Source organism: Rhipicephalus microplus, chromosome 5 (genome assembly GCF_043290135.1).
Source record: "Rhipicephalus microplus isolate Deutch F79 chromosome 5, USDA_Rmic, whole genome shotgun sequence".
Taxonomy (NCBI): Eukaryota; Metazoa; Arthropoda; class Arachnida; order Ixodida; family Ixodidae; genus Rhipicephalus; species Rhipicephalus microplus.
In genome coordinates, this window is record NC_134704.1 from 173916777 (window position 1) to 173942082 (window position 25306).

A 25306-nucleotide genomic window follows, 5' to 3' on the forward strand; every position below is an offset into this window, starting at 1 on the left:
CGAAAACAAAAAACTAGAGAGCCATTTGTCTTGACTCTCAAGGCACCGGTGAAATTCGAACTCACGAATTCCGGTTTACTAGACAGGCGCTTGAACCAAATAAGCCACGGCGCGTGCGCAGCGTCTTGTTCAGGCAGTGACACCATCAGAAGTATTTCGAACTAAACTTCGAAAACAAAAGTACTGAAAGTTGGGCGAGTTCGTACTCGATCATAACTTCTTTGCGCAAACACGTACACGGACACAAGGAAAAGAGGCAAACAACACGGGCGCCCGTGTTGTTTGCCTCTTTTCCTTGTGTCCATGTACGTGTTTGCGCAAAGAAGTCATGAATGTTCGAAAACAAAAAACTAGAGAGACGTTAGTCTTGACTCCCGAGGCACCGGTGAGATTCGAACTCACGATCTCCTTTTTACTAGACAGGCGCTTTGACTAACTAAGCCACGGCGCCTGCGCAGCATCTTGTTCAGGCAGTGACACCATCAGAAGTATTTCGAACTAAACTTCGAAAACAAAAAACTAGAGAGACGTTTGTCTTGACTCTCGATGCACCGGTGAGATTCGAACTCATGATCTCCTGTTTACTAGACAGGCGCTTTAACCAACTAAGCCACGGCGCCTACGCAGCGTCTTGTTCAGGCAGTAACACCATCAGAAGTATTTCTAACTAAACTTCGAAAACAAAAAAAAACTAGAGAGACGTTAGTCTTGACTCTCGAGGCACCGGTGAGATTCGAACTCATAATCTTCTATTTACTAGACAGGCAGTTTAACCAACTAAGCCACGGCGCCTGCGCAGCCTGTTGTTCAGACAGTGACACCATCAAAGTATTTCGAACTAAACTTCGAAAACAAAAAGCTAGAGAGACGTTTGTCTTGACTCTCGAGGCACCGGTGAGATTTGAACTCACGATCTCCTGTTTACTAGACAGGCGCTTTAACCAACTAAGCCACGGCACCTGTGCAGCGTCTTGTTCAGGCAGTGACACCATCAGAAGTATTTCGAACTAAACTTCGAAAACAAAAAACTAGAGACGTTAGTCTTGACTCCCGAGGCACCGGTGAGATTCGAACTCACGATCTCCTGTTTACTAGACAAGCGCTTTAACTAACTAAGCCACGGCGCCTGCGCAGCGTCTTGTTCAGGCAGTGACACCATCTGAAGTATTTCGAACTATACTTCGAAAACAAAAAAACTAGAGAGACGTTTGTCTTGACTCTCGAGGCACCGGTGATATTCGAACTCACGATCTCCTGTTTACTAGACAGGCGCTTTAACCAACTAAGCCACGGCGCCTGCGCAGCGTCTTGTTCAGGCAGTGACACCATAAGAATTATTTCTAACTAAACTTCGAAAACAAAAAAAAAACTAGAGAGACGTTAGTCTTGACTCTCGAGGCACCGTGAGATTCGAACTCACGATCTCCTGTTTACTAGAAAGGCGCTTTAACTAACTAAGCCACAGCGCCTGCGCAGCGTTTTGTTCAGGCAGTGACACCATCAGAAGTATTTCTAACTAAACTTCGAAAACAAAAAAAACTAGAGAGACGTCAGTCTTGACTCTCGAGGCACCGGTGAGATTCGAACTCATAACCTTCTGTTTACTAGACAGGCGCTTTAACCAACTAAGCCACGGCGCCTGCGCAGCGTCTTGTTCAGGCAGTGACACCATCAGAAGTATTTCGAACTAAACTTCGAAAACAAAAGTACTGAAAGTTGGGCGAGTTCGTACTCGATCATGACTTCTTTGCGCAAACACGTACGCGGACACAAGGAAAAGAGGCAAACAACACGGGCGCCCGTGTTGTTTGCCTCTTTTCCTTGTGTCCGTGTACGTGTTTGCGCAAAGAAGTCATGAATGTTCGAAAACAAAAAAATAGAGAGACGTTAGTCTTGACTCCCGAGGCACCGGTGAGATTCGAACTCACGATCTCCTGTTTACTAGACAGGCGCTTTAACTAACTAAGCCACGGCGCCTGCGCAGCGTCTTGTTCAGGCAGTGACACCATCAGAAGTGTTTCGAAGTAAACTTCGAAAACAAAAAGCTAGAGAGATGTTTGTCTTGACTCTCGAGGCACCGGTGAGATTCGAACTCATGATCTCCTGTTTACTAGAAAGGCGCTTTAACCAACTAAGCCACGGCACATGTGCAGCGTCTTGTTCAGGCAGTGACACCATCAGAAGTATTTCGAACTAAACTTCGAAAACAAAAAACTAGAGAGACGTTAGTCTTGACTCCCGAGGCACCGGTGAGATTCGAACTCACGATCTCCTGTTTACTAGACAGGCGCTTTAACTAACTAAGCCACGGCACCTGCGCAGCGTCTTGTTCAGGCAGTGACACCATCTGAGGTATTTCGAACTATACTTCGAAAACAAAAAAACTAGAGAGACGTTTGTCTTGACTCTCGAGGCACCGGTGAGATTCGAACTCACGATCTCCTGTTTACTAGACAGGCGCTTTAACTAACTAAGCCACGGCACCTGCGCAGCGTCTTGTTCAGGCAGTGACACCATCAGAAGTATTTCGAACTAAACTTTGAAAACAAAAAACTAGAGAGACGTTAGTCTTGACTCCCGAGGCACCGGTGAGATTCGAACTCACGATCTCCTGTTTACTAGACAGGCGCTTTAACTAACTAAGCCACGGCGCCTGCGCAGCGTCTTGTTCAGCAGTGACACCATCAGAAGTATTTCGAACTAAACTTCGAAAACAAAAAAGTGGAGAGACGTTTGTCTTGACTCTCGAGGCACCGGTGAGATTCGAACTCATAATCTTCCGTTTACTAGACAGGCGCTTTAACCAACTAAGCCACGGCGCCTGCGCAGCCTGTTGTTCAGGCAGTGACACCATCAGAAGTATTTCGAACTAAACTTCGAAAACAAAAAGCTAGAGAGATGTTTGTCTTGACTCTCGAGGCACCGGTGAGATTCGAACTCATGATCTCCTGTTTACTAGACAGGCGCTTTAACCAACTAAGCCACGGCACCTGTGCAACATCTTGTTCAGGCAGTGACACCATCAGAAGTATTTCGAACTAAACTTCGAAAACAAAAAACTGGAGAGACGTCAGTCTTGACTCCCGAGGCACCGGTGAGATTCGAACTCACGATCTCCTGTTTACTAGACAGGCGCTTTAACTAACTAAGCCACGGCGCCTTCGCAGCGTCTTGTTCAGGCAGTGACACCATCAGAAGTATTTCGAACTAAACTTCGAAAACAAAAGTACTGAAAGTTGGGCGAGTTCGTACTCGATCATGACTTCTTTGCGCAAACACGTACACGGACACAAGGAAAAGAGGCAAACAACACGGGCGCCCGTGTTGTTTGCCTCTTTTCCTTGTGTCCGTGTACGTGTTTGCGCAAAGAAGTCATGAATGTTCGAAAACAAAAAAATAGAGAGACGTTAGTCTTGACTCCCGAGGCACCGGTGAGATTCAAACTCACGATCTCCTGTTTACTAGACAGGCGCATTAACTAACTAAGCCACGGCGCCTGCGCAGCGTCTTGTTCAGCAGTGACACCATCAGAAGTATTTCGAACTAAACTTCGAAAACAAAAAACTAGAGAGGCGTTAGTCTTGACTCCCGAGGCACCGGTGAAATTCGAACTCACGATCTCCTGTTTACTAGACAGGCGCTTTAACCAACTAAGCCACGGCGCCTGCGCAGCGTCTTGTTCAGGCAGTGACACCATCAGAAGTGTTTCGAAGTAAACTTCGAAAACAAAAAACTAGAGAGCCGTTTGTCTTGACTCTCGAGGAACCGGTGAGATTCGAACTCATGATCTCCTGTTTACTAGACAGGCGCTTTAACCAACTAAGCCACGGCGCCTACTCAGCGTTTTGTTCAGGCAGTGACACCATCAGAAGTATTTCGAACTAAACTTCGAAAACAAACAAGTAGAGAGACGTTTGTCTTGACTCTCGAGGCACCGGTGATATTCGAACTCACGATCTCCTGTTTACTAGACAGGCGCTTTAACCAACAAAGCCACGGCGCCTGCGCAGCGTCTTGTTCAGGCAGTGACACCGTCAGAAGTGTTTCGAAGTAAACTTCGAAAACAAAAAACTAGAGAGCCGTTTGTCTTGACTCTCGAGGCACCGGTGAAATTCGAACTCACGATCTCCGGTTTACTAGACAGGCGCTTGAACCAAATAAGCCACGGCGCCTGCGCAGCGTCTTGTTCAGGCAGTGACACCATCAGAAGTATTTCGAACTAAACTTCGAAAACAAAAGTACTGAAAGTTTGGCGAGTTCGTACTCGATCATGACTTCTTTGCGCAAACACGTACACGGACACAAAGAAAAGAGGCAAACAACACGGGCGCCCGTGTTGTTTGCCTCTTTTCCTTGTGTCCGTGTACGTGTTTGCGCAAAGAAGTCATGAATGTTCGAAAACAAAAAACTAGAGAGACGTTAGTCTTGACTCCCGAGGCACCGGTGAGATTCGAACTCACGATCTCCTGTTTACTAGACAGGCGCTTTAACTAACTAAGCCACGGCGCCTGCGCAGCGTCTTGTTCAGGCAGTGACACCATCAGAAGTATTTCGAACAAAACTTCAAAAACAAAAAACTAGAGAGACATTTGCCTTGACTCTCGAGGCACCGGTGAAATTCGAACTCATGATCTCCTGTTTACTAGACAGGCGCTTTAACCAACTAAGCCACGGAGCCTACGCAGCGTCTTGTTCAGGCAGTAACACCATCACAAGTATTTCGAACTAGACTTCGAAAACAAAAAAGTAGAGAGACGTTTGTCTTGACTCTCGAGGCACCAGTGATATTCGAACTCACGATCTCCTGTTTACTAGACAGGCGCTTTAACCAACTAAGCCACGGCGCCTGCGCAGCGTCTTGTTCAGGCAGTGACACCATCAGAAGTGTTTCAAAGTAAACTTCGAAAACAAAAAACTAGAGAGCCGTTCCTCTTGACTCTCGAGGCACCGGTGAAATTCGAACTCACGATCTCCTGTTTACTAGACAGGCGCTTTAACTAACTAAGCCATGGCGCCTGCGCAGCGCCTTGTTCAGTCAGACACCATATGAAGTATTTCGAACTATACTTCGAAAACAAAAAACTAGAGAGACGGTAGTCTTGACTCTCGAGGCACCGGTGAGATTCGAACTCACGATCTCCTGTTTACTAGAAAGGCGCTTTAACTAACTAAGCCACAGCGCCTGCGCAGCGTTTTGTTCAGGCAGTGACACCATCAGAAGTATTTCTAACTAAACTTCGAAAACAAAAAAAACTAGAGAGACGTTAGTCTTGACTCTCGAGGCACCGGTGAGATTCGAACTCATAATTTTCTGTTTACTAGACAGGCGCTTTAACCAACTAAGCCACGGCGCCTGCGCAGCCTGTTGTTCAGGCAGTGACACCATCAGAAGTATTTCTAACTAAACTTCGAAAACAAAAAAAAAAACTAGAGAGACGTTAGTCTTGACTCTCGAGGCACCGGTGAGATTCGAACTCACGATCTCCTGTTTACTAGAAAGGCGCTTTAACTAACTAAGCCACAGCGCCTGCGCAGCGTTTTGTTCAGGCAGTGACACCATCAGAAGTATTTCTAACTAAGCTTCGAAAACAAAAAAAACTAGAGAGACGTCAGTCTTGACTCTCAAAGCACCGGTGAGATTCGAACTCATAACCTTCTGTTTACTAGACAGGCGCTTTAACCAACTAAGCCACGGCGCCTGCGCAGCCTGTTGTTCAGGCAGTGACACCATCAGAAGTATTTCGAACTAAACTTCGAAAACAAAAAGCTAGAGAGATGTTTGTCTTGACTCTCGAGGCACCGGTGAGATTCGAACTCATGATCTCCTGTTTACTAGAAAGGCGCTTTAACCAACTAAGCCACGGTACATGTGCAGCGTCTTGTTCAGGCAGTGACACCATCAGAAGTGTTTCAAAGTAAACTTCGAAAACAAAAAACTAGAGAGCCGTTCCTCTTGGCTCTCGAGGCACCGGTGAAATTCGAACTCACGATCTCCTGTTTACTAGACAGGCGCTTTAACTAACTAAGCCATGGCGCCTGCGCAGCGCCTTGTTCAGTCAGACACCATATGAAGTATTTCAAACTATACTTCGAAAACAAAAAACTAGAGAGACGGTAGTCTTGACTCTCGAGGCACCGGTGAGATTCGAACTCACGATCTCCTGTTTACTAGAAAGGCGCTTTAACTAACTAAGCCACAGCGCCTGCGCAGCGTTTTGTTCAGGCAGTGACACCATCAGAAGTATTTCTAACTAAACTTCGAAAACAAAAAAAACTAGAGAGACGTTAGTCTTGACTCTCGAGGCACCGGTGAGATTCGAACTCACAATTTTCTGTTTACTAGACAGGCGCTTTAACCAACTAAGCCACGGCGCCTGCGCAGCCTGTTGTTCAGGCAGTGACACCATCAGAAGTATTTCTAACTAAACTTCGAAAACAAAAAAAAAACTAGAGAGACGTTAGTCTTGACTCTCGAGGCACCGGTGAGATTCGAACTCACGATCTCCTGTTTACTAGAAAGGCGCTTTAACTAACTAAGCCACAGCGCCTGCGCAGCGTTTTGTTCAGGCAGTGAAACCATCAGAAGTATTTCTAACTAAGCTTCGAAAACAAAAAAACTAGAGAGACGTCAGTCTTGACTCTCAAAGCACCGGTGAGATTCGAACTCATAACCTTCTGTTTACTAGACAGGCGCTTTAACCAACTAAGCCACGGCGCCTGCGCAGCCTGTTGTTCAGGCAGTGACACCATCAGAAGTATTTCGAACTAAACTTCGAAAACAAAAAGCTAGAGAGATGTTTGTCTTGACTCTCGAGGCACCGGTGAGATTCGAACTCATGATCTCCTGTTTACTAGAAAGGCGCTTTAACCAACTAAGCCACGGTACATGTGCAGCGTCTTGTTCAGGCAGTGACACCATCAGAAGTATTTCGAACTAAACTTCGAAAACAAAAAACTAGAGAGACGTTAGTCTTGACTCCCGAGGCACCGGTGAGATTCGAACTCACGATCTCCTGTTTACTAGACAGGCGCTTTAACTAACTAAGCCACGGCACCTGCGCAGCGTCTTGTTCAGGCAGTGACACCATCTGAGGTATTTCGAACTATACTTCGAAAACAAAAAAACTAGAGAGACGTTTGTCTTGACTCTCGAGGCACTGGTGAGATTCGAACTCACGATCTCCGGTTTACTAGACAGGCGCTTTAACCAAATAAGCCATGGCGCCTGCGCAGCATCTTGTTCAGGCAGTGACACCATCAGAAGTATTTCGAACTAAACTTCGAAAACAAAAGTACTGAAAGTTGGGCGAGTTCGTACTCGATCATGCCTTCTTTGCGCAAACACGTACACGGACACAAGGAAAAGAGGCAAACAACACGGGCGCCCGTGTTGTTTGCCTCTTTTCCTTGTGTCCGTGTACGTGTTTGCGCAAAGAAGTCATGAATGTTCGAAAACAAAAAAAATAGAGAGACGTTAGTCTTGACTCCCGAGGCACCGGTGAGATTCGAACTCACGATCTCCTGTTTACTAGACAGGCGCTTTAACTAACTAAGCCACGGCGCCTGCGCAGCGTCTTGTTCAGCAGTGACACCATCAGAAGTATTTCGAACTAAACTTCGAAAACAACAAACTAGAGAGACGTTTGTCTTGACTCTCGAGGCACCGGTGAGATTCGAACTCATGATCTCCTGTTTACTAGACAGGCGCTTTAACCAACTAAGCCACGGCGCCTACGCAGCGTCTTGTTCAGGCAGTGACACCATCAGAACTATTTCGAACTAAACTTCGAAAACAAAAAAAGTAGAGAGACGTTTGTCTTGACTCTCGAGGCACCGGTGATATTCGAACTCACGATCTCCTGTTTACTAGACAGGCGCTTTAACCAACTAAGCCACGGCGCCTGCGCAGCGTCTTGTTCAGGCAGTGACACCATCAGAAGTGTTTCGAAGTAAACTTCGAAAACAAAAAACTAGAGAGCCGTTTGTCTTGACTCTCAAGGCACCGGTGAAATTCGAACTCACGAATTCCGGTTTACTAGACAGGCGCTTGAACCAAATAAGCCACGGCGCCTGCGCAGCGTCTTGTTCAGGCAGTGACACCATCAGAAGTATTTCGAACTAAACTTCGAAAACAAAAGTACTGAAAGTTGGGCGAGTTCGTACTCGATCATAACTTCTTTGCGCAAACACGTACACGGACACAAGGAAAAGAGGCAAACAACACGGGCGCCCGTGTTGTTTGCCTCTTTTCCTTGTGTCCATGTACGTGTTTGCGCAAAGAAGTCATGAATGTTCGAAAACAAAAAACTAGAGAGACGTTAGTCTTGACTCCCGAGGCACCGGTGAGATTCGAACTCACGATCTCCTTTTTACTAGACAGGCGCTTTGACTAACTAAGCCACGGCGCCTGCGCAGCGTCTTGTTCAGGCAGTGACACCATCAGAAGTATTTCGAACTAAACTTCGAAAACAAAAAACTAGAGAGACGTTTGTCTTGACTCTCGATGCACCGGTGAGATTCGAACTCATGATCTCCTGTTTACTAGACAGGCGCTTTAACCAACTAAGCCACGGCGCCTACGCAGCGTCTTGTTCAGGCAGTAACACCATCAGAAGTATTTCTAACTAAACTTCGAAAACAAAAAAAAACTAGAGAGACGTTAGTCTTGACTCTCGAGGCACCGGTGAGATTCGAACTCATAATCTTCTATTTACTAGACAGGCAGTTTAACCAACTAAGCCACGGCGCCTGCGCAGCCTGTTGTTCAGACAGTGACACCATCAAAGTATTTCGAACTAAACTTCGAAAACAAAAAGCTAGAGAGACATTTGTCTTGACTCTCGAGGCACCGGTGAGATTTGAACTCACGATCTCCTGTTTACTAGACAGGCGCTTTAACCAACTAAGCCACGGCACCTGTGCAGCGTCTTGTTCAGGCAGTGACACCATCAGAAGTATTTCGAACTAAACTTCGAAAACAAAAAACTAGAGACGTTAGTCTTGACTCCCGAGGCACCGGTGAGATTCGAACTCACGATCTCCTGTTTACTAGACAAGCGCTTTAACTAACTAAGCCACGGCGCCTGCGCAGCGTCTTGTTCAGGCAGTGACACCATCTGAAGTATTTCGAACTATACTTAGAAAACAAAAAAACTAGAGAGACGTTTGTCTTGTCTCTCGAGGCACCGGTGATATTCGAACTCACGATCTCCTGTTTACTAGACAGGCGCTTTAACCAACTAAGCCACGGCGCCTGCGCAGCGTCTTGTTCAGGCAGTGACACCATAAGAATTATTTCTAACTAAACTTCGAAAACAAAAAAAAACTAGAGAGACGTTAGTCTTGACTCTCGAGGCACCGGTGAGATTCGAACTCACGATCTCCTGTTTACTAGAAAGGCGCTTTAACTAACTAAGCCACAGCGCCTGCGCAGCGTTTTGTTCAGGCAGTGACACCATCAGAAGTATTTCTAACTAAACTTCGAAAACAAAAAAAACTAGAGAGACGTCAGTCTTGACTCTCGAGGCACCGGTGAGATTCGAACTCATAACCTTCTGTTTACTAGACAGGCGCTTTAACCAACTAAGCCACGGCGCCTGCGCAGCGTCTTGTTCAGGCAGTGACACCATCAGAAGTATTTCGAACTAAACTTCGAAAACAAAAGTACTGAAAGTTGGGCGAGTTCGTACTCGATCATGACTTCTTTGCGCAAACACGTACACGGACACAAGGAAAAGAGGCAAACAACACGGGCGCCCGTGTTGTTTGCCTCTTTTCCTTGTGTCCGTGTACGTGTTTGCGCAAAGAAGTCATGAATGTTCGAAAACAAAAAAATAGAGAGACGTTAGTCTTGACTCCCGAGGCACCGGTGAGATTCGAACTCACGATCTCCTGTTTACTAGACAGGCGCTTTAACTAACTAAGCCACGGCGCCTTCGCAGCGTCTTGTTCAGGCAGTGACACCATCAGAAGTATTTCGAACTAAACTTCGAAAACAAAAGTACTGAAAGTTGGGCGAGTTCGTACTCGATCATGACTTCTTTGCGCAAACACGTACACGGACACAAGGAAAAGAGGCAAACAACACGGGCGCCCGTGTTGTTTGCCTCTTTTCCTTGTGTCCGTGTACGTGTTTGCGCAAAGAAGTCATGAATGTTCGAAAACAAAAAAATAGAGAGACGTTAGTCTTGACTCCCGAGGCACCGGTGAGATTCAAACTCACGATCTCCTGTTTACTAGACAGGCGCATTAACTAACTAAGCCACGGCGCCTGCGCAGCGTCTTGTTCAGCAGTGACACCATCAGAAGTATTTCGAACTAAACTTCGAAAACAAAAAACTAGAGAGGCGTTAGTCTTGACTCCCGAGGCACCGGTGAAATTCGAACTCACGATCTCCTGTTTACTAGACAGGCGCTTTAACCAACTAAGCCACGGCGCCTGCGCAGCGTCTTGTTCAGGCAGTGACACCATCAGAAGTGTTTCGAAGTAAACTTCGAAAACAAAAAACTAGAGAGCCGTTTGTCTTGACTCTCGAGGAACCGGTGAGATTCGAACTCATGATCTCCTGTTTACTAGACAGGCGCTTTAACCAACTAAGCCACGGCGCCTACTCAGCGTTTTGTTCAGGCAGTGACACCATCAGAAGTATTTCGAACTAAACTTCGAAAACAAACAAGTAGAGAGACGTTTGTCTTGACTCTCGAGGCACCGGTGATATTCGAACTCACGATCTCCTGTTTACTAGACAGGCGCTTTAACCAACAAAGCCACGGCGCCTGCGCAGCGTCTTGTTCAGGCAGTGACACCGTCAGAAGTGTTTCGAAGTAAACTTCGAAAACAAAAAACTAGAGAGCCGTTTGTCTTGACTCTCGAGGCACCGGTGAAATTCGAACTCACGATCTCCGGTTTACTAGACAGGCGCTTGAACCAAATAAGCCACGGCGCCTGCGCAGCGTCTTGTTCAGGCAGTGACACCATCAGAAGTATTTCGAACTAAACTTCGAAAACAAAAGTACTGAAAGTTTGGCGAGTTCGTACTCGATCATGACTTCTTTGCGCAAACACGTACACGGACACAAAGAAAAGAGGCAAACAACACGGGCGCCCGTGTTGTTTGCCTCTTTTCCTTGTGTCCGTGTACGTGTTTGCGCAAAGAAGTCATGAATGTTCGAAAACAAAAAACTAGAGAGACGTTAGTCTTGACTCCCGAGGCACCGGTGAGATTCGAACTCACGATCTCCTGTTTACTAGACAGGCGCTTTAACTAACTAAGCCACGGCGCCTGCGCAGCGTCTTGTTCAGGCAGTGACACCATCAGAAGTATTTCGAACAAAACTTCAAAAACAAAAAACTAGAGAGACATTTGCCTTGACTCTCGAGGCACCGGTGAAATTCGAACTCATGATCTCCTGTTTACTAGACAGGCGCTTTAACCAACTAAGCCACGGAGCCTACGCAGCGTCTTGTTCAGGCAGTAACACCATCACAAGTATTTCGAACTAGACTTCGAAAACAAAAAAGTAGAGAGACGTTTGTCTTGACTCTCGAGGCACCAGTGATATTCGAACTCACGATCTCCTGTTTACTAGACAGGCGCTTTAACCAACTAAGCCACGGCGCCTGCGCAGCGTCTTGTTCAGGCAGTGACACCATCAGAAGTGTTTCAAAGTAAACTTCGAAAACAAAAAACTAGAGAGCCGTTCCTCTTGACTCTCGAGGCACCGGTGAAATTCGAACTCACGATCTCCTGTTTACTAGACAGGCGCTTTAACTAACTAAGCCATGGCGCCTGCGCAGCGCCTTGTTCAGTCAGACACCATATGAAGTATTTCGAACTATACTTCGAAAACAAAAAACTAGAGAGACGGTAGTCTTGACTCTCGAGGCACCGGTGAGATTCGAACTCACGATCTCCTGTTTACTAGAAAGGCGCTTTAACTAACTAAGCCACAGCGCCTGCGCAGCGTTTTGTTCAGGCAGTGACACCATCAGAAGTATTTCTAACTAAACTTCGAAAACAAAAAAAACTAGAGAGACGTTAGTCTTGACTCTCGAGGCACCGGTGAGATTCGAACTCATAATTTTCTGTTTACTAGACAGGCGCTTTAACCAACTAAGCCACGGCGCCTGCGCAGCCTGTTGTTCAGGCAGTGACACCATCAGAAGTATTTCTAACTAAACTTCGAAAACAAAAAAAAAACTAGAGAGACGTTAGTCTTGACTCTCGAGGCACCGGTGAGATTCGAACTCACGATCTCCTGTTTACTAGAAAGGCGCTTTAACTAACTAAGCCACAGCGCCTGCGCAGCGTTTTGTTCAGGCAGTGACACCATCAGAAGTATTTCTAACTAAGCTTCGAAAACAAAAAAAACTAGAGAGACATCAGTCTTGACTCTCAAAGCACCGGTGAGATTCGAACTCATAACCTTCTGTTTACTAGACAGGCGCTTTAACCAACTAAGCCACGGCGCCTGCGCAGCCTGTTGTTCAGGCAGTGACACCATCAGAAGTATTTCGAACTAAACTTCGAAAACAAAAAGCTAGAGAGATGTTTGTCTTGACTCTCGAGGCACCGGTGAGATTCGAACTCATGATCTCCTGTTTACTAGAAAGGCGCTTTAACCAACTAAGCCACGGTACATGTGCAGCGTCTTGTTCAGGCAGTGACACCATCAGAAGTGTTTCAAAGTAAACTTCGAAAACAAAAAACTAGAGAGCCGTTCCTCTTGGCTCTCGAGGCACCGGTGAAATTCGAACTCACGATCTCCTGTTTACTAGACAGGCGCTTTAACTAACTAAGCCATGGCGCCTGCGCAGCGCCTTGTTCAGTCAGACACCATATGAAGTATTTCAAACTATACTTCGAAAACAAAAAACTAGAGAGACGGTAGTCTTGACTCTCGAGGCACCGGTGAGATTCGAACTCACGATCTCCTGTTTACTAGAAAGGCGCTTTAACTAACTAAGCCACAGCGCCTGCGCAGCGTTTTGTTCAGGCAGTGACACCATCAGAAGTATTTCTAACTAAACTTCGAAAACAAAAAAAACTAGAGAGACGTTAGTCTTGACTCTCGAGGCACCGGTGAGATTCGAACTCACAATTTTCTGTTTACTAGACAGGCGCTTTAACCAACTAAGCCACGGCGCCTGCGCAGCCTGTTGTTCAGGCAGTGACACCATCAGAAGTATTTCTAACTAAACTTCGAAAACAAAAAAAAAACTAGAGAGACGTTAGTCTTGACTCTCGAGGCACCGGTGAGATTCGAACTCACGATCTCCTGTTTACTAGAAAGGCGCTTTAACTAACTAAGCCACAGCGCCTGCGCAGCGTTTTGTTCAGGCAGTGAAACCATCAGAAGTATTTCTAACTAAGCTTCGAAAACAAAAAAACTAGAGAGACGTCAGTCTTGACTCTCAAAGCACCGGTGAGATTCGAACTCATAACCTTCTGTTTACTAGACAGGCGCTTTAACCAACTAAGCCACGGCGCCTGCGCAGCCTGTTGTTCAGGCAGTGACACCATCAGAAGTATTTCGAACTAAACTTCGAAAACAAAAAGCTAGAGAGATGTTTGTCTTGACTCTCGAGGCACCGGTGAGATTCGAACTCATGATCTCCTGTTTACTAGAAAGGCGCTTTAACCAACTAAGCCACGGTACATGTGCAGCGTCTTGTTCAGGCAGTGACACCATCAGAAGTATTTCGAACTAAACTTCGAAAACAAAAAACTAGAGAGACGTTAGTCTTGACTCCCGAGGCACCGGTGAGATTCGAACTCACGATCTCCTGTTTACTAGACAGGCGCTTTAACTAACTAAGCCACGGCACCTGCGCAGCGTCTTGTTCAGGCAGTGACACCATCTGAGGTATTTCGAACTATACTTCGAAAACAAAAAAACTAGAGAGACGTTTGTCTTGACTCTCGAGGCACTGGTGAGATTCGAACTCACGATCTCCGGTTTACTAGACAGGCGCTTTAACCAAATAAGCCATGGCGCCTGCGCAGCATCTTGTTCAGGCAGTGACACCATCAGAAGTATTTCGAACTAAACTTCGAAAACAAAAGTACTGAAAGTTGGGCGAGTTCGTACTCGATCATGCCTTCTTTGCGCAAACACGTACACGGACACAAGGAAAAGAGGCAAACAACACGGGCGCCCGTGTTGTTTGCCTCTTTTCCTTGTGTCCGTGTACGTGTTTGCGCAAAGAAGTCATGAATGTTCGAAAACAAAAAAAATAGAGAGACGTTAGTCTTGACTCCCGAGGCACCGGTGAGATTCGAACTCACGATCTCCTGTTTACTAGACAGGCGCTTTAACTAACTAAGCCACGGCGCCTGCGCAGCGTCTTGTTCAGCAGTGACACCATCAGAAGTATTTCGAACTAAACTTCGAAAACAACAAACTAGAGAGACGTTTGTCTTGACTCTCGAGGCACCGGTGAGATTCGAACTCATGATCTCCTGTTTACTAGACAGGCGCTTTAACCAACTAAGCCACGGCGCCTACGCAGCGTCTTGTTCAGGCAGTGACACCATCAGAACTATTTCGAACTAAACTTCGAAAACAAAAAAAGTAGAGAGACGTTTGTCTTGACTCTCGAGGCACCGGTGATATTCGAACTCACGATCTCCTGTTTACTAGACAGGCGCTTTAACCAACTAAGCCACGGCGCCTGCGCAGCGTCTTGTTCAGGCAGTGACACCATCAGAAGTGTTTCGAAGTAAACTTCGAAAACAAAAAACTAGAGAGCCGTTTGTCTTGACTCTCAAGGCACCGGTGAAATTCGAACTCACGAATTCCGGTTTACTAGACAGGCGCTTGAACCAAATAAGCCACGGCGCCTGCGCAGCGTCTTGTTCAGGCAGTGACACCATCAGAAGTATTTCGAACTAAACTTCGAAAACAAAAGTACTGAAAGTTGGGCGAGTTCGTACTCGATCATAACTTCTTTGCGCAAACACGTACACGGACACAAGGAAAAGAGGCAAACAACACGGGCGCCCGTGTTGTTTGCCTCTTTTCCTTGTGTCCATGTACGTGTTTGCGCAAAGAAGTCATGAATGTTCGAAAACAAAAAACTAGAGAGACGTTAGTCTTGACTCCCGAGGCACCGGTGAGATTCGAACTCACGATCTCCTTTTTACTAGACAGGCGCTTTGACTAACTAAGCCACGGCGCCTGCGCAGCGTCTTGTTCAGGCAGTGACACCATCAGAAGTATTTCGAACTAAACTTCGAAAACAAAAAACTAGAGAGACGTTTGTCTTGACTCTCGATGCACCGGTGAGATTCGAACTCATGATCTCCTGTTTACTAGACAGGCGCTTTAACCAACTAAGCCACGGCGCCTACGCAGCGTCTTGTTCAGGCAGTAACACCATCAGAAGTATTTCTAACTAAACTTCGAAAACAAAAAAAAACTAGAGAGACGTTAGTCTTGACTCTCGAGGCACCGGTGAGATTCGAACTCATAATCTTCTATTTACTAGACAGGCAGTTTAACCAACTAAGCCACGGCGCCTGCGCAGCCTGTTGTTCAGACAGTGACACCATCAAAGTATTTCGAACTAAACTTCGAAAACAAAAAGCTAGAGAGACGTTTGTCTTGACTCTCGAGGCACCGGTGAGATTTGAACTCACGATCTCCTGTTTACTAGACAGGCGCTTTAACCAACTAAGCCACGGCACCTGTGCAGCGTCTTGTTCAGGCAGTGACACCATCAGAAGTATTTCGAACTAAACTTCGAAAACAAAAAACTAGAGACGTTAGTCTTGACTCCCGAGGCACCGGTGAGATTCGAACTCACGATCTCCTGTTTACTAGACAAGCGCTTTAACTAACTAAGCCACGGCGCCTGCGCAGCGTCTTGTTCAGGCAGTGACACCATCTGAAGTATTTCGAACTATACTTAGAAAACAAAAAAACTAGAGAGACGTTTGTCTTGTCTCTCGAGGCACCGGTGATATTCGAACTCACGATCTCCTGTTTACTAGACAGGCGCTTTAACCAACTAAGCCACGGCGCCTGCGCAGCGTCTTGTTCAGGCAGTGACACCATAAGAATTATTTCTAACTAAACTTCGAAAACAAAAAAAAACTAGAGAGACGTTAGTCTTGACTCTCGAGGCACCGGTGAGATTCGAACTCACGATCTCCTGTTTACTAGAAAGGCGCTTTAACTAACTAAGCCACAGCGCCTGCGCAGCGTTTTGTTCAGGCAGTGACACCATCAGAAGTATTTCTAACTAAACTTCGAAAACAAAAAAAACTAGAGAGACGTCAGTCTTGACTCTCGAGGCACCGGTGAGATTCGAACTCATAACCTTCTGTTTACTAGACAGGCGCTTTAACCAACTAAGCCACGGCGCCTGCGCAGCGTCTTGTTCAGGCAGTGACACCATCAGAAGTATTTCGAACTAAACTTCGAAAACAAAAGTACTGAAAGTTGGGCGAGTTCGTACTCGATCATGACTTCTTTGCGCAAACACGTACACGGACACAAGGAAAAGAGGCAAACAACACGGGCGCCCGTGTTGTTTGCCTCTTTTCCTTGTGTCCGTGTACGTGTTTGCGCAAAGAAGTCATGAATGTTCGAAAACAAAAAAATAGAGAGACGTTAGTCTTGACTCCCGAGGCACCGGTGAGATTCGAACTCACGATCTCCTGTTTACTAGACAGGCGCTTTAACTAACTAAGCCACGGCGCCTGCGCAGCGTCTTGTTCAGGCAGTGACACCATCAGAAGTGTTTCGAAGTAAACTTCGAAAACAAAAAGCTAGAGAGATGTTTGTCTTGACTCTCGAGGCACCGGTGAGATTCGAACTCATGATCTCCTGTTTACTAGAAAGGCGCTTTAACCAACTAAGCCACGGCACATGTGCAGCGTCTTGTTCAGGCAGTGACACCATCAGAAGTATTTCGAACTAAACTTCGAAAACAAAAAACTAGAGAGACGTTAGTCTTGACTCCCGAGGCACCGGTGAGATTCGAACTCACGATCTCCTGTTTACTAGACAGGCGCTTTAACTAACTAAGCCACGGCACCTGCGCAGCGTCTTGTTCAGGCAGTGACACCATCTGAGGTATTTCGAACTATACTTCGAAAACAAAAAAACTAGAGAGACGTTTGTCTTGACTCTCGAGGCACCGGTGAGATTCGAACTCACGATCTCCTGTTTACTAGACAGGCGCTTTAACTAACTAAGCCACGGCACCTGCGCAGCGTCTTGTTCAGGCAGTGACACCATCAGAAGTATTTCGAACTAAACTTCGAAAACAAAAAACTAGAGAGACGTTAGTCTTGACTCCCGAGGCACCGGTGAGATTCGAACTCACGATCTCCTGTTTACTAGACAGGCGCTTTAACTAACTAAGCCACGGCGCCTGCGCAGCGTCTTGTTCAGCAGTGACACCATCAGAAGTATTTCGAACTAAACTTCGAAAACAACAAACTAGAGAGATGTTTGTCTTGACTCTCGAGGCACCGGTGAGATTCGAACTCATGATCTCCTGTTTACTAGACAGGCGCTTTAACCAACTAAGCCACGGCGCCTACGCAGCGTCTTGTTCAGGCAGTGACACCATCAGAACTATTTCGAACTAAACTTCGAAAACAAAAAAAGTAGAGAGACGTTTGTCTTGACTCTCGAGGCACCGGTGATATTCGAACTCACGATCTCCTGTTTACTAGACAGGCGCTTTAACCAACTAAGCCACGGCGCCTGCGCAGCGTCTTGTTCAGGCAGTGACACCATCAGAAGTGTTTCGAAGTAAACTTCGAAAACAAAAAACTAGAGAGCCGTTTGTCTTGACTCTCAAGGCACCGGTGAAATTCGAACTCACGAATTCCGGTTTACTAGACAGGCGCTTGAACCAAATAAGCCACGGCGCGTGCGCAGCGTCTTGTTCAGGCAGTGACACCATCAGAAGTATTTCGAACTAAACTTCGAAAACAAAAGTACTGAAAGTTGGGCGAGTTCGTACTCGATCATAACTTCTTTGCGCAAACACGTACACGGACACAAGGAAAAGAGGCAAACAACACGGGCGCCCGTGTTGTTTGCCTCTTTTCCTTGTGTCCATGTACGTGTTTGCGCAAAGAAGTCATGAATGTTCGAAAACAAAAAACTAGAGAGACGTTAGTCTTGACTCCCGAGGCACCGGTGAGATTCGAACTCACGATCTCCTTTTTACTAGACAGGCGCTTTGACTAACTAAGCCACGGCGCCTGCGCAGCGTCTTGTTCAGGCAGTGACACCATCAGAAGTATTTCGAACTAAACTTCGAAAACAAAAAACTAGAGAGACGTTTGTCTTGACTCTCGATGCACCGGTGAGATTCGAACTCATGATCTCCTGTTTACTAGACAGGCGCTTTAACCAACTAAGCCACGGCGCCTACGCAGCGTCTTGTTCAGGCAGTAACACCATCAGAAGTATTTCTAACTAAACTTCGAAAACAAAAAAAAACTAGAGAGACGTTAGTCTTGACTCTCGAGGCACCGGTGAGATTCGAACTCATAATCTTCTATTTACTAGACAGGCAGTTTAACCAACTAAGCCACGGCGCCTGCGCAGCCTGTTGTTCAGACAGTGACACCATCAAAGTATTTCGAACTAAACTTCGAAAACAAAAAGCTAGAGAGACGTTTGTCTTGACTCTCGAGGCACCGGTGAGATTTGAACTCACGATCTCCTGTTTACTAGACAGGCGCTTTAACCAACTAAGCCACGGCACCTGTGCAGCGTCTTGTTCAGGCAGTGACACCATCAGAAGTATTTCGAACTAAACTTCGAAAACAAAAAACTAGAGACGTTAGTCTTGACTCCCGAGGCACCGGTGAGATTCGAACTCACGATCTCCTGTTTACTAGACAAGCGCTTTAACTAACTAAGCCACGGCGCCTGCGCAGCGTCTTGTTCAGGCAGTGACACCATCTGAAGTATTTCGAACTATACTTCGAAAACAAAAAAACTAGAGAGACGTTTGTCTTGACTCTCGAGGCACCGGTGATATTCGAACTCACGATCTCCTGTTTACTAGACAGGCGCTTTAACCAACTAAGCCACGGCGCCTGCGCAGCGTCTTGTTCAGGCAGTGACACCATAAGAATTATTTCTAACTAAACTTCGAAAACAAAAAAAAACTAGAGAGACGTTAGTCTTGACTCTCGAGGCACCGTGAGATTCGAACTCACGATCTCCTGTTTACTAGAAAGGCGCTTTAACTAACTAAGCCACAGCGCCTGCGCAGCGTTTTGTTCAGGCAGTGACACCATCAGAAGTATTTCTAACTAAACTTCGAAAACAAAAAAAACTAGAGAGACGTCAGTCTTGACTCTCGAGGCACCGGTGAGATTCGAACTCATAACCTTCTGTTTACTAGACAGGCGCTTTAACCAACTAAGCCACGGCGCCTGCGCAGCGTCTTGTTCAGGCAGTGACACCATCAGAAGTATTTCGAACTAAACTTCGAAAACAAAAGTACTGAAAGTTGGGCGAGTTCGTACTCGATCATGACTTCTTTGCGCAAACACGTACACGGACACAAGGAAAAGAGGCAAACAACACGGGCGCCCGTGTTGTTTGCCTCTTTTCCTTGTGTCCGTGTACGTGTTTGCGCAAAGAAGTCATGAATGTTCGAAAACAAAAAAATAGAGAGACGTTAGTCTTGACTCCCGAGGCACCGGTGAGATTCGAACTCACGATCTCCTGTTTACTAGACAGGCGCTTTAACTAACTAAGCCACGGCGCCTGCGCAGCGTCTTGTTCAGGCAGTGACACCATCAGAAGTGTTTCGAAGTAAACTTCGAAAACAAAAAGCTAGAGAGATGTTTGTCTTGACTCTCGAGGCACCGGTGAGATTCGAACTCATGATCTCCTGTTTACTAGAAAGGCGCTTTAACCAACTAAGCCAAGGCACATGTGCAGCGTCTTGTTCAGGCAGTGACACCATCAGAAGTATTTCGAACTAAACTTCGAAAACAAAAAACTAGAGAGACGTTAGTCTTGACTCCCGAGGCACCGGTGAGATTCGAACTCACGATCTCCTGTTTACTAGACAGGCGCTTTAACTAACTAAGCCACGGCACCTGCGCAGCGTCTTGTTCAGGCAGTGACACCATCAGAAGTATTTCGAACTAAACTTCGAAAACAAAAAACTAGAGAGACGTTAGTCTTGACTCCCGAGGCACCGGTGAGATTCGAACTCACGATCTCCTGTTTACTAGACAGGCGCTTTAACTAACTAAGCCACGGCGCCTGCGCAGCGTCTTGTTCAGCAGTGACACCATCAGAAGTATTTCGAACTAAACTTCGAAAACAACAAACTAGAGAGACGTTTGTCTTGACTCTCGAGGCACCGGTGAGATTCGAACTCATGATCTCCTGTTTACTAGACAGGCGCTTTAACCAACTAAGCCACGGCGCCTACGCAGCGTCTTGTTCAGGCAGTGACACCATCAGAACTATTTCGAACTAAACTTCGAAAACAAAAAAAGTAGAGAGACGTTTGTCTTGACTCTCGAGGCACCGGTGATATTCGAACTCACGATCTCCTGTTTACTAGACAGGCGCTTTAACCAACTAAGCCACGGCGCCTGCGCAGCGTCTTGTTCAGGCAGTGACACCATCAGAAGTGTTTCGAAGTAAACTTCGAAAACAAAAAACTAGAGAGCCGTTTGTCTTGACTCTCAAGGCACCGGTGAAATTCGAACTCACGAATTCCGGTTTACTAGACAGGCGCTTGAACCAAATAAGCCACGGCGCCTGCGCAGCGTCTTGTTCAGGCAGTGACACCATCAGAAGTATTTCGAACTAAACTTCGAAAACAAAAGTACTGAAAGTTGGGCGAGTTCGTACTCGATCATAACTTCTTTGCGCAAACACGTACACGGACACAAGGAAAAGAGGCAAACAACACGGGCGCCCGTGTTGTTTGCCTCTTTTCCTTGTGTCCGTGTATGTGTTTGCGCAAAGAAGTCATGAATGTTCGAAAACAAAAAACTAGAGAGACGTTAGTCTTGACTCCCGAGGCACCGGTGAGATTCGAACTCACGATCTCCTTTTTACTAGACAGGCGCTTTAACCAACTAAGCCACGGCGCCTACGCAGCGTCTTGTTCAGGCAGTAACACCATCAGAAGTATTTCTAACTAAACTTCGAAAACAAAAAAAAAAACTAGAGAGACGTTAGTCTTGACTCTCGAGGCACCGGTGAGATTCGAACTCATAATCTTCTATTTACTAGACAGGCGCTTTAACCAACTAAGCCACGGCGCCTGCGCATCCTGTTGTTCAGACAGTGACACCATCAAAGTATTTCGAACTAAACTTCGAAAACAAAAAGCTAGAGAGACGTTTGTCTTGACTTTCGAGGCACCGGTGAGACTTGAACTCACGATCTCCTGTTTACTAGACAGGCGCTTTAACCAACTAAGCCACGGCGCCTGCGCAGCGTCTTGTTCAGGCAGTGACACCATCTGAAGTATTTCGAACTATACTTCGAAAACAAAAAAACTAGAGAGACGTTTGTCTTGACTCTCGAGGCACCGGTAAGATTCGAACTCACGATCTCCGGTTTACTAGACAGGCGCTTTAACCAACTAAGCCGGCGCCGGCGCAGCGTCTTGTTCAGGCAGTGACACCATCAGAAGTATTTCGAACTAAAGTTCGAAAACAAAAGTACTGAAAGTTTGGCGAGTTCGTACTCGATCATGCCTTCTTTGCGGAAACACGTACACGGACACAAGAAAAAGAGGCAAACAACACGGGCGCCCGTGTTGTTTGCCTCTTTTCCTTGTGTCCATGTACGTGTTTGCGCAAAGAAGTCATGAATGTTCGAAAACAAAAAACTAGAGAGACGTTAGTCTTGACTCCCGAGGCACCGGTGAGATTCGAACTCATGATCTCCTTTTTACTAGACAGGCGCTTTGACTAACTAAGCCACGGCGCCTGCGCAGCGTCTTGTTCAGGCAGTGACACCATCAGAAGTATTTCGAACTAAACTTCGAAAACAAAAAACTAGAGAGACGTTTGTCTTGACTCTCGATGCACCGGTGAGATTCGAACTCATGATCTCCTGTTTACTAGACAGGCGCTTTAACCAACTAAGCCACGGCGCCTACGCAGCGTCTTGTTCAGGCAGTAACACCATCAGAAGTATTTCTAACTAAACTTCGAAAACAAAAAAAAACTAGAGAGACGTTAGTCTTGACTCTCGAGGCACCGGTGAGATTCGAACTCATAATCTTCTATTTACTAGACAGGCAGTTTAACCAACTAAGCCACGGCGCCTGCGCAGCGTGTTGTTCAGACAGTGACACCATCAAAGTATTTCGAACTAAACTTCGAAAACAAAAAGCTAGAGAGACGTTTGTCTTGACTCTCGAGGCACCGGTGAGATTTGAACTCACGATCTCCTGTTTACTAGACAGGCGCTTTAACCAACTAAGCCACGGCACCTGCGCAGCGTCTTGTTCAGGCAGTGACACCATCAGAAGTATTTCGAACTAAACTTCGAAAACAAAAAACTAGAGACGTTAGTCTTGACTCCCGAGGCACCGGTGAGATTCGAACTCACGATCTCCTGTTTACTAGACAAGCGCTTTAACTAACTAAGCCACGGCGCCTGCGCAGCGTCTTGTTCAGGCAGTGACACCATCTGAAGTATTTCGAACTATACTTCGAAAACAAAAAAACTAGAGAGACGTTTGTCTTGACTCTCGAGGCACCGGTGATATTCGAACTCACGATCTCCTGTTTACTAGACAGGCGCTTTAACCAACTAAGCCACGGCGCCTGCGCAGCGTCTTGTTCAGGCAGTGACACCATAGGAATTATTTCTAACTAAACTTCGAAAACAAAAAAAAACTAGAGAGACGTTAGTCTTGACTCTCGAGGCACCGGTGAGATTCGAACTCACGATCTCCTGTTTACTAGAAAGGCGCTTTAACTAACTAAGCCACAGCGCCTGCGCAGCGTTTTGTTCAGGCAGTGACACCATCAGAAGTATTTCTAACTAAACTTCGAAAACAAAAAAAAAACTAGAGAGACGTCAGTCTTGACTCTCGAGGCACCGGTGAGATTCGAACTCATAACCTTCTGTTTACTAGACAGGCGCTTTAACCAACTAAGCCACGGCGCCTGCGCAGCGTCTTGTTCAGGCAGTGACACCATCAGAAGTATTTCGAACTAAACTTCGAAAACAAAAGTACTGAAAGTTGGGCGAGTTCGTACTCGATCATGACTTCTTTGCGCAAACACGTACACGGACACAAGGAAAAGAGGCAAACAACACGGGCGCCCGTGTTGTTTGCCTCTTTTCCTTGTGTCCGTGTACGTGTTTGCGCAAAGAAGTCATGAATGTTCGAAAACAAAAAAATAGAGAGACGTTAGTCTTGACTCCCGAGGCACCGGTGAGATTCGAACTCACGATCTCCTGTTTACTAGACAGGCGCTTTAACTAACTAAGCCACGGCGCCTGCGCAGCGTCTTGTTCAGGCAGTGACACCATCAGAAGTGTTTCGAAGTAAACTTCGAAAACAAAAAGCTAGAGAGATGTTTGTCTTGACTCTCGAGGCACCGGTGAGATTCGAACTCATGATCTCCTGTTTACTAGAAAGGCGCTTTAACCAACTAAGCCACGGCACATGTGAAGCGTCTTGTTCAGGCAGTGACGCCATCAGAAGTATTTCGAACTAAACTTCGAAAACAAAAAACTAGAGAGACGTTAGTCTTGACTCCCGAGGCACCGGTGAGATTCGAACTCACGATCTCCTGTTTACTAGACAGGCGCTTTAACTAACTAAGCCACGGCACCTGCGCAGCGTCTTGTTCAGGCAGTGACACCATCTGAGGTATTTCGAACTATACTTCGAAAACAAAAAAACTAGAGAGACGTTTGTCTTGACTCTCGAGGCACCGGTGAGATTCGAACTCACGATCTCCTGTTTACTAGACAGGCGCTTTAACTAACTAAGCCACGGCACCTGCGCAGCGTCTTGTTCAGGCAGTGACACCATCAGAAGTATTTCGAACTAAACTTCGAAAACAAAAAACTAAAGAGACGTTAGTCTTGACTCCCGAGGCACCGGTGAGATTCGAACTCACGATCTCCTGTTTACTAGACAGGCGCTTTAACTAACTAAGCCACGGCGCCTGCGCAGCGTCTTGTTCAGCAGTGACACCATCAGAAGTATTTCGAACTAAACTTCGAAAACAACAAACTAGAGAGACGTTTGTCTTGACTCTCGAGGCACCGGTGAGATTCGAACTCATGATCTCCTGTTTACTAGACAGGCGCTTTAACCAACTAAGCCACGGCGCCTACGCAGCGTCTTGTTCAGGCAGTGACACCATCAGAACTATTTCGCACTAAACTTCGAAAACAAAAAAAGTAGAGAGACGTTTGTCTTGACTCTCGAGGCACCGGTGATATTCGAACTCACGATCTCCTGTTTACTAGACAGGCGCTTTAACCAACTAAGCCACGGCGCCTGCGCAGCGTCTTGTTCAGGCAGTGACACCATCAAAAGTGTTTCGAAGTAAACTTCGAAAACAAAAAACTAGAGAGCCGTTTGTCTTGACTCTCAAGGCACCGGTGAAATTCGAACTCACGAATTCCGGTTTACTAGACAGGCGCTTGAACCAAATAAGCCACGGCGCCTGCGCAGCGTCTTGTTCAGGCAGTGACACCATCAGAAGTATTTCGAACTAAACTTCGAAAACAAAAGTACTGAAAGTTGGGCGAGTTCGTACTCGATCATAACTTCTTTGCGCAAACACGTACACGGACACAAGGAAAAGAGGCAAACAACACGGGTGCCCGTGTTGTTTGCCTCTTTTCCTTGTGTCCGTGTATGTGTTTGCGCAAAGAAGTCATGAATGTTCGAAAACAAAAAACTAGAGAGACGTTAGTCTTGACTCCCGAGGCACCGGTGAGATTCGAACTCACGATCTCCTTTTTACTAGACAGGCGCTTTGACTAAGCCACGGCGCCTGCGCAGCGTCTTGTTCAGGCAGTGACACCATCAGAAGTATTTCGAACTAAACTTCGAAAACAAAAAACTAGAGAGACGTTTGTCTTGACTCTCGATGCACCGGTGAGATTCGAACTCATGATCTCCTGTTTACTAGACAGGCGCTTTAACCAACTAAGCCACGGCGCCTACGCAGCGTCTTGTTCAGGCAGTAACACCATCAGAAGTATTTCTAACTAAACTTCGAAAACAAAAAAAAACTAGAGAGACGTTAGTCTTGACTCTCGAGGCACCGGTGAGATTCGAACTCATAATCTTCTATTTACTAGA

The 25306-nt window shown here is 46.3% G+C and overlaps 60 non-coding genes across 60 annotated transcripts; all 60 read right to left on the reverse strand.

The window, feature by feature from the left end:
• Window positions 1-886: 886 nt before the first annotated feature.
• Window positions 887-960, reverse strand: TRNAT-AGU (transfer RNA threonine (anticodon AGU)). Its single transcript has one exon. It is a non-coding gene; the product is annotated as a tRNA-Thr (tRNA).
• A 93-nt stretch (window positions 961-1053) lies between these two features.
• On the reverse strand, window positions 1054-1127 carry TRNAT-AGU (transfer RNA threonine (anticodon AGU)). Its single transcript has one exon. It is a non-coding gene; the product is annotated as a tRNA-Thr (tRNA).
• Window positions 1128-1223: 96 nt separating this feature from the next.
• On the reverse strand, window positions 1224-1297 carry TRNAT-AGU (transfer RNA threonine (anticodon AGU)). Its single transcript has one exon. It is a non-coding gene; the product is annotated as a tRNA-Thr (tRNA).
• A 269-nt stretch (window positions 1298-1566) lies between these two features.
• On the reverse strand, window positions 1567-1640 carry TRNAT-AGU (transfer RNA threonine (anticodon AGU)). The gene has a single exon. It is a non-coding gene; the product is annotated as a tRNA-Thr (tRNA).
• A 263-nt stretch (window positions 1641-1903) lies between these two features.
• TRNAT-AGU (transfer RNA threonine (anticodon AGU)) lies at window positions 1904-1977 on the reverse strand. Its single transcript has one exon. It is a non-coding gene; the product is annotated as a tRNA-Thr (tRNA).
• A 264-nt stretch (window positions 1978-2241) lies between these two features.
• Window positions 2242-2315, reverse strand: TRNAT-AGU (transfer RNA threonine (anticodon AGU)). Its single transcript has one exon. It is a non-coding gene; the product is annotated as a tRNA-Thr (tRNA).
• A 96-nt stretch (window positions 2316-2411) lies between these two features.
• TRNAT-AGU (transfer RNA threonine (anticodon AGU)) lies at window positions 2412-2485 on the reverse strand. Its single transcript has one exon. It is a non-coding gene; the product is annotated as a tRNA-Thr (tRNA).
• Window positions 2486-2580: 95 nt separating this feature from the next.
• TRNAT-AGU (transfer RNA threonine (anticodon AGU)) lies at window positions 2581-2654 on the reverse strand. The gene has a single exon. It is a non-coding gene; the product is annotated as a tRNA-Thr (tRNA).
• A 263-nt stretch (window positions 2655-2917) lies between these two features.
• On the reverse strand, window positions 2918-2991 carry TRNAT-AGU (transfer RNA threonine (anticodon AGU)). The gene has a single exon. It is a non-coding gene; the product is annotated as a tRNA-Thr (tRNA).
• Window positions 2992-3086: 95 nt separating this feature from the next.
• Window positions 3087-3160, reverse strand: TRNAT-AGU (transfer RNA threonine (anticodon AGU)). The gene has a single exon. It is a non-coding gene; the product is annotated as a tRNA-Thr (tRNA).
• Window positions 3161-3591: 431 nt separating this feature from the next.
• Window positions 3592-3665, reverse strand: TRNAT-AGU (transfer RNA threonine (anticodon AGU)). The gene has a single exon. It is a non-coding gene; the product is annotated as a tRNA-Thr (tRNA).
• A 770-nt stretch (window positions 3666-4435) lies between these two features.
• Window positions 4436-4509, reverse strand: TRNAT-AGU (transfer RNA threonine (anticodon AGU)). The gene has a single exon. It is a non-coding gene; the product is annotated as a tRNA-Thr (tRNA).
• Window positions 4510-4773: 264 nt separating this feature from the next.
• Window positions 4774-4847, reverse strand: TRNAT-AGU (transfer RNA threonine (anticodon AGU)). Its single transcript has one exon. It is a non-coding gene; the product is annotated as a tRNA-Thr (tRNA).
• A 2135-nt stretch (window positions 4848-6982) lies between these two features.
• Window positions 6983-7056, reverse strand: TRNAT-AGU (transfer RNA threonine (anticodon AGU)). Its single transcript has one exon. It is a non-coding gene; the product is annotated as a tRNA-Thr (tRNA).
• Window positions 7057-7490: 434 nt separating this feature from the next.
• On the reverse strand, window positions 7491-7564 carry TRNAT-AGU (transfer RNA threonine (anticodon AGU)). The gene has a single exon. It is a non-coding gene; the product is annotated as a tRNA-Thr (tRNA).
• A 94-nt stretch (window positions 7565-7658) lies between these two features.
• TRNAT-AGU (transfer RNA threonine (anticodon AGU)) lies at window positions 7659-7732 on the reverse strand. The gene has a single exon. It is a non-coding gene; the product is annotated as a tRNA-Thr (tRNA).
• Window positions 7733-7828: 96 nt separating this feature from the next.
• Window positions 7829-7902, reverse strand: TRNAT-AGU (transfer RNA threonine (anticodon AGU)). Its single transcript has one exon. It is a non-coding gene; the product is annotated as a tRNA-Thr (tRNA).
• Window positions 7903-8843: 941 nt separating this feature from the next.
• On the reverse strand, window positions 8844-8917 carry TRNAT-AGU (transfer RNA threonine (anticodon AGU)). Its single transcript has one exon. It is a non-coding gene; the product is annotated as a tRNA-Thr (tRNA).
• A 93-nt stretch (window positions 8918-9010) lies between these two features.
• Window positions 9011-9084, reverse strand: TRNAT-AGU (transfer RNA threonine (anticodon AGU)). The gene has a single exon. It is a non-coding gene; the product is annotated as a tRNA-Thr (tRNA).
• Window positions 9085-9180: 96 nt separating this feature from the next.
• On the reverse strand, window positions 9181-9254 carry TRNAT-AGU (transfer RNA threonine (anticodon AGU)). Its single transcript has one exon. It is a non-coding gene; the product is annotated as a tRNA-Thr (tRNA).
• A 269-nt stretch (window positions 9255-9523) lies between these two features.
• On the reverse strand, window positions 9524-9597 carry TRNAT-AGU (transfer RNA threonine (anticodon AGU)). The gene has a single exon. It is a non-coding gene; the product is annotated as a tRNA-Thr (tRNA).
• Window positions 9598-9860: 263 nt separating this feature from the next.
• Window positions 9861-9934, reverse strand: TRNAT-AGU (transfer RNA threonine (anticodon AGU)). The gene has a single exon. It is a non-coding gene; the product is annotated as a tRNA-Thr (tRNA).
• Window positions 9935-10365: 431 nt separating this feature from the next.
• On the reverse strand, window positions 10366-10439 carry TRNAT-AGU (transfer RNA threonine (anticodon AGU)). Its single transcript has one exon. It is a non-coding gene; the product is annotated as a tRNA-Thr (tRNA).
• A 770-nt stretch (window positions 10440-11209) lies between these two features.
• Window positions 11210-11283, reverse strand: TRNAT-AGU (transfer RNA threonine (anticodon AGU)). The gene has a single exon. It is a non-coding gene; the product is annotated as a tRNA-Thr (tRNA).
• A 264-nt stretch (window positions 11284-11547) lies between these two features.
• Window positions 11548-11621, reverse strand: TRNAT-AGU (transfer RNA threonine (anticodon AGU)). The gene has a single exon. It is a non-coding gene; the product is annotated as a tRNA-Thr (tRNA).
• Window positions 11622-13755: 2134 nt separating this feature from the next.
• TRNAT-AGU (transfer RNA threonine (anticodon AGU)) lies at window positions 13756-13829 on the reverse strand. Its single transcript has one exon. It is a non-coding gene; the product is annotated as a tRNA-Thr (tRNA).
• A 434-nt stretch (window positions 13830-14263) lies between these two features.
• Window positions 14264-14337, reverse strand: TRNAT-AGU (transfer RNA threonine (anticodon AGU)). Its single transcript has one exon. It is a non-coding gene; the product is annotated as a tRNA-Thr (tRNA).
• A 94-nt stretch (window positions 14338-14431) lies between these two features.
• On the reverse strand, window positions 14432-14505 carry TRNAT-AGU (transfer RNA threonine (anticodon AGU)). The gene has a single exon. It is a non-coding gene; the product is annotated as a tRNA-Thr (tRNA).
• A 96-nt stretch (window positions 14506-14601) lies between these two features.
• TRNAT-AGU (transfer RNA threonine (anticodon AGU)) lies at window positions 14602-14675 on the reverse strand. Its single transcript has one exon. It is a non-coding gene; the product is annotated as a tRNA-Thr (tRNA).
• Window positions 14676-15616: 941 nt separating this feature from the next.
• TRNAT-AGU (transfer RNA threonine (anticodon AGU)) lies at window positions 15617-15690 on the reverse strand. Its single transcript has one exon. It is a non-coding gene; the product is annotated as a tRNA-Thr (tRNA).
• Window positions 15691-15783: 93 nt separating this feature from the next.
• On the reverse strand, window positions 15784-15857 carry TRNAT-AGU (transfer RNA threonine (anticodon AGU)). Its single transcript has one exon. It is a non-coding gene; the product is annotated as a tRNA-Thr (tRNA).
• Window positions 15858-15953: 96 nt separating this feature from the next.
• Window positions 15954-16027, reverse strand: TRNAT-AGU (transfer RNA threonine (anticodon AGU)). The gene has a single exon. It is a non-coding gene; the product is annotated as a tRNA-Thr (tRNA).
• A 269-nt stretch (window positions 16028-16296) lies between these two features.
• TRNAT-AGU (transfer RNA threonine (anticodon AGU)) lies at window positions 16297-16370 on the reverse strand. Its single transcript has one exon. It is a non-coding gene; the product is annotated as a tRNA-Thr (tRNA).
• Window positions 16371-16633: 263 nt separating this feature from the next.
• On the reverse strand, window positions 16634-16707 carry TRNAT-AGU (transfer RNA threonine (anticodon AGU)). The gene has a single exon. It is a non-coding gene; the product is annotated as a tRNA-Thr (tRNA).
• A 264-nt stretch (window positions 16708-16971) lies between these two features.
• TRNAT-AGU (transfer RNA threonine (anticodon AGU)) lies at window positions 16972-17045 on the reverse strand. Its single transcript has one exon. It is a non-coding gene; the product is annotated as a tRNA-Thr (tRNA).
• A 96-nt stretch (window positions 17046-17141) lies between these two features.
• On the reverse strand, window positions 17142-17215 carry TRNAT-AGU (transfer RNA threonine (anticodon AGU)). The gene has a single exon. It is a non-coding gene; the product is annotated as a tRNA-Thr (tRNA).
• Window positions 17216-17310: 95 nt separating this feature from the next.
• TRNAT-AGU (transfer RNA threonine (anticodon AGU)) lies at window positions 17311-17384 on the reverse strand. Its single transcript has one exon. It is a non-coding gene; the product is annotated as a tRNA-Thr (tRNA).
• Window positions 17385-17478: 94 nt separating this feature from the next.
• TRNAT-AGU (transfer RNA threonine (anticodon AGU)) lies at window positions 17479-17552 on the reverse strand. Its single transcript has one exon. It is a non-coding gene; the product is annotated as a tRNA-Thr (tRNA).
• Window positions 17553-17648: 96 nt separating this feature from the next.
• TRNAT-AGU (transfer RNA threonine (anticodon AGU)) lies at window positions 17649-17722 on the reverse strand. The gene has a single exon. It is a non-coding gene; the product is annotated as a tRNA-Thr (tRNA).
• A 941-nt stretch (window positions 17723-18663) lies between these two features.
• On the reverse strand, window positions 18664-18737 carry TRNAT-AGU (transfer RNA threonine (anticodon AGU)). The gene has a single exon. It is a non-coding gene; the product is annotated as a tRNA-Thr (tRNA).
• A 93-nt stretch (window positions 18738-18830) lies between these two features.
• Window positions 18831-18904, reverse strand: TRNAT-AGU (transfer RNA threonine (anticodon AGU)). The gene has a single exon. It is a non-coding gene; the product is annotated as a tRNA-Thr (tRNA).
• A 96-nt stretch (window positions 18905-19000) lies between these two features.
• Window positions 19001-19074, reverse strand: TRNAT-AGU (transfer RNA threonine (anticodon AGU)). Its single transcript has one exon. It is a non-coding gene; the product is annotated as a tRNA-Thr (tRNA).
• Window positions 19075-19342: 268 nt separating this feature from the next.
• Window positions 19343-19416, reverse strand: TRNAT-AGU (transfer RNA threonine (anticodon AGU)). The gene has a single exon. It is a non-coding gene; the product is annotated as a tRNA-Thr (tRNA).
• A 263-nt stretch (window positions 19417-19679) lies between these two features.
• TRNAT-AGU (transfer RNA threonine (anticodon AGU)) lies at window positions 19680-19753 on the reverse strand. Its single transcript has one exon. It is a non-coding gene; the product is annotated as a tRNA-Thr (tRNA).
• Window positions 19754-20017: 264 nt separating this feature from the next.
• On the reverse strand, window positions 20018-20091 carry TRNAT-AGU (transfer RNA threonine (anticodon AGU)). The gene has a single exon. It is a non-coding gene; the product is annotated as a tRNA-Thr (tRNA).
• A 95-nt stretch (window positions 20092-20186) lies between these two features.
• Window positions 20187-20260, reverse strand: TRNAT-AGU (transfer RNA threonine (anticodon AGU)). Its single transcript has one exon. It is a non-coding gene; the product is annotated as a tRNA-Thr (tRNA).
• A 94-nt stretch (window positions 20261-20354) lies between these two features.
• Window positions 20355-20428, reverse strand: TRNAT-AGU (transfer RNA threonine (anticodon AGU)). Its single transcript has one exon. It is a non-coding gene; the product is annotated as a tRNA-Thr (tRNA).
• A 96-nt stretch (window positions 20429-20524) lies between these two features.
• On the reverse strand, window positions 20525-20598 carry TRNAT-AGU (transfer RNA threonine (anticodon AGU)). The gene has a single exon. It is a non-coding gene; the product is annotated as a tRNA-Thr (tRNA).
• A 432-nt stretch (window positions 20599-21030) lies between these two features.
• TRNAT-AGU (transfer RNA threonine (anticodon AGU)) lies at window positions 21031-21104 on the reverse strand. Its single transcript has one exon. It is a non-coding gene; the product is annotated as a tRNA-Thr (tRNA).
• Window positions 21105-21372: 268 nt separating this feature from the next.
• TRNAT-AGU (transfer RNA threonine (anticodon AGU)) lies at window positions 21373-21446 on the reverse strand. Its single transcript has one exon. It is a non-coding gene; the product is annotated as a tRNA-Thr (tRNA).
• A 940-nt stretch (window positions 21447-22386) lies between these two features.
• TRNAT-AGU (transfer RNA threonine (anticodon AGU)) lies at window positions 22387-22460 on the reverse strand. Its single transcript has one exon. It is a non-coding gene; the product is annotated as a tRNA-Thr (tRNA).
• Window positions 22461-22553: 93 nt separating this feature from the next.
• On the reverse strand, window positions 22554-22627 carry TRNAT-AGU (transfer RNA threonine (anticodon AGU)). Its single transcript has one exon. It is a non-coding gene; the product is annotated as a tRNA-Thr (tRNA).
• Window positions 22628-22723: 96 nt separating this feature from the next.
• Window positions 22724-22797, reverse strand: TRNAT-AGU (transfer RNA threonine (anticodon AGU)). The gene has a single exon. It is a non-coding gene; the product is annotated as a tRNA-Thr (tRNA).
• Window positions 22798-23068: 271 nt separating this feature from the next.
• TRNAT-AGU (transfer RNA threonine (anticodon AGU)) lies at window positions 23069-23142 on the reverse strand. Its single transcript has one exon. It is a non-coding gene; the product is annotated as a tRNA-Thr (tRNA).
• A 263-nt stretch (window positions 23143-23405) lies between these two features.
• TRNAT-AGU (transfer RNA threonine (anticodon AGU)) lies at window positions 23406-23479 on the reverse strand. Its single transcript has one exon. It is a non-coding gene; the product is annotated as a tRNA-Thr (tRNA).
• Window positions 23480-23743: 264 nt separating this feature from the next.
• Window positions 23744-23817, reverse strand: TRNAT-AGU (transfer RNA threonine (anticodon AGU)). The gene has a single exon. It is a non-coding gene; the product is annotated as a tRNA-Thr (tRNA).
• A 96-nt stretch (window positions 23818-23913) lies between these two features.
• TRNAT-AGU (transfer RNA threonine (anticodon AGU)) lies at window positions 23914-23987 on the reverse strand. Its single transcript has one exon. It is a non-coding gene; the product is annotated as a tRNA-Thr (tRNA).
• Window positions 23988-24082: 95 nt separating this feature from the next.
• TRNAT-AGU (transfer RNA threonine (anticodon AGU)) lies at window positions 24083-24156 on the reverse strand. The gene has a single exon. It is a non-coding gene; the product is annotated as a tRNA-Thr (tRNA).
• Window positions 24157-24250: 94 nt separating this feature from the next.
• Window positions 24251-24324, reverse strand: TRNAT-AGU (transfer RNA threonine (anticodon AGU)). Its single transcript has one exon. It is a non-coding gene; the product is annotated as a tRNA-Thr (tRNA).
• A 96-nt stretch (window positions 24325-24420) lies between these two features.
• On the reverse strand, window positions 24421-24494 carry TRNAT-AGU (transfer RNA threonine (anticodon AGU)). Its single transcript has one exon. It is a non-coding gene; the product is annotated as a tRNA-Thr (tRNA).
• Window positions 24495-25306: the final 812 nt, after the last annotated feature.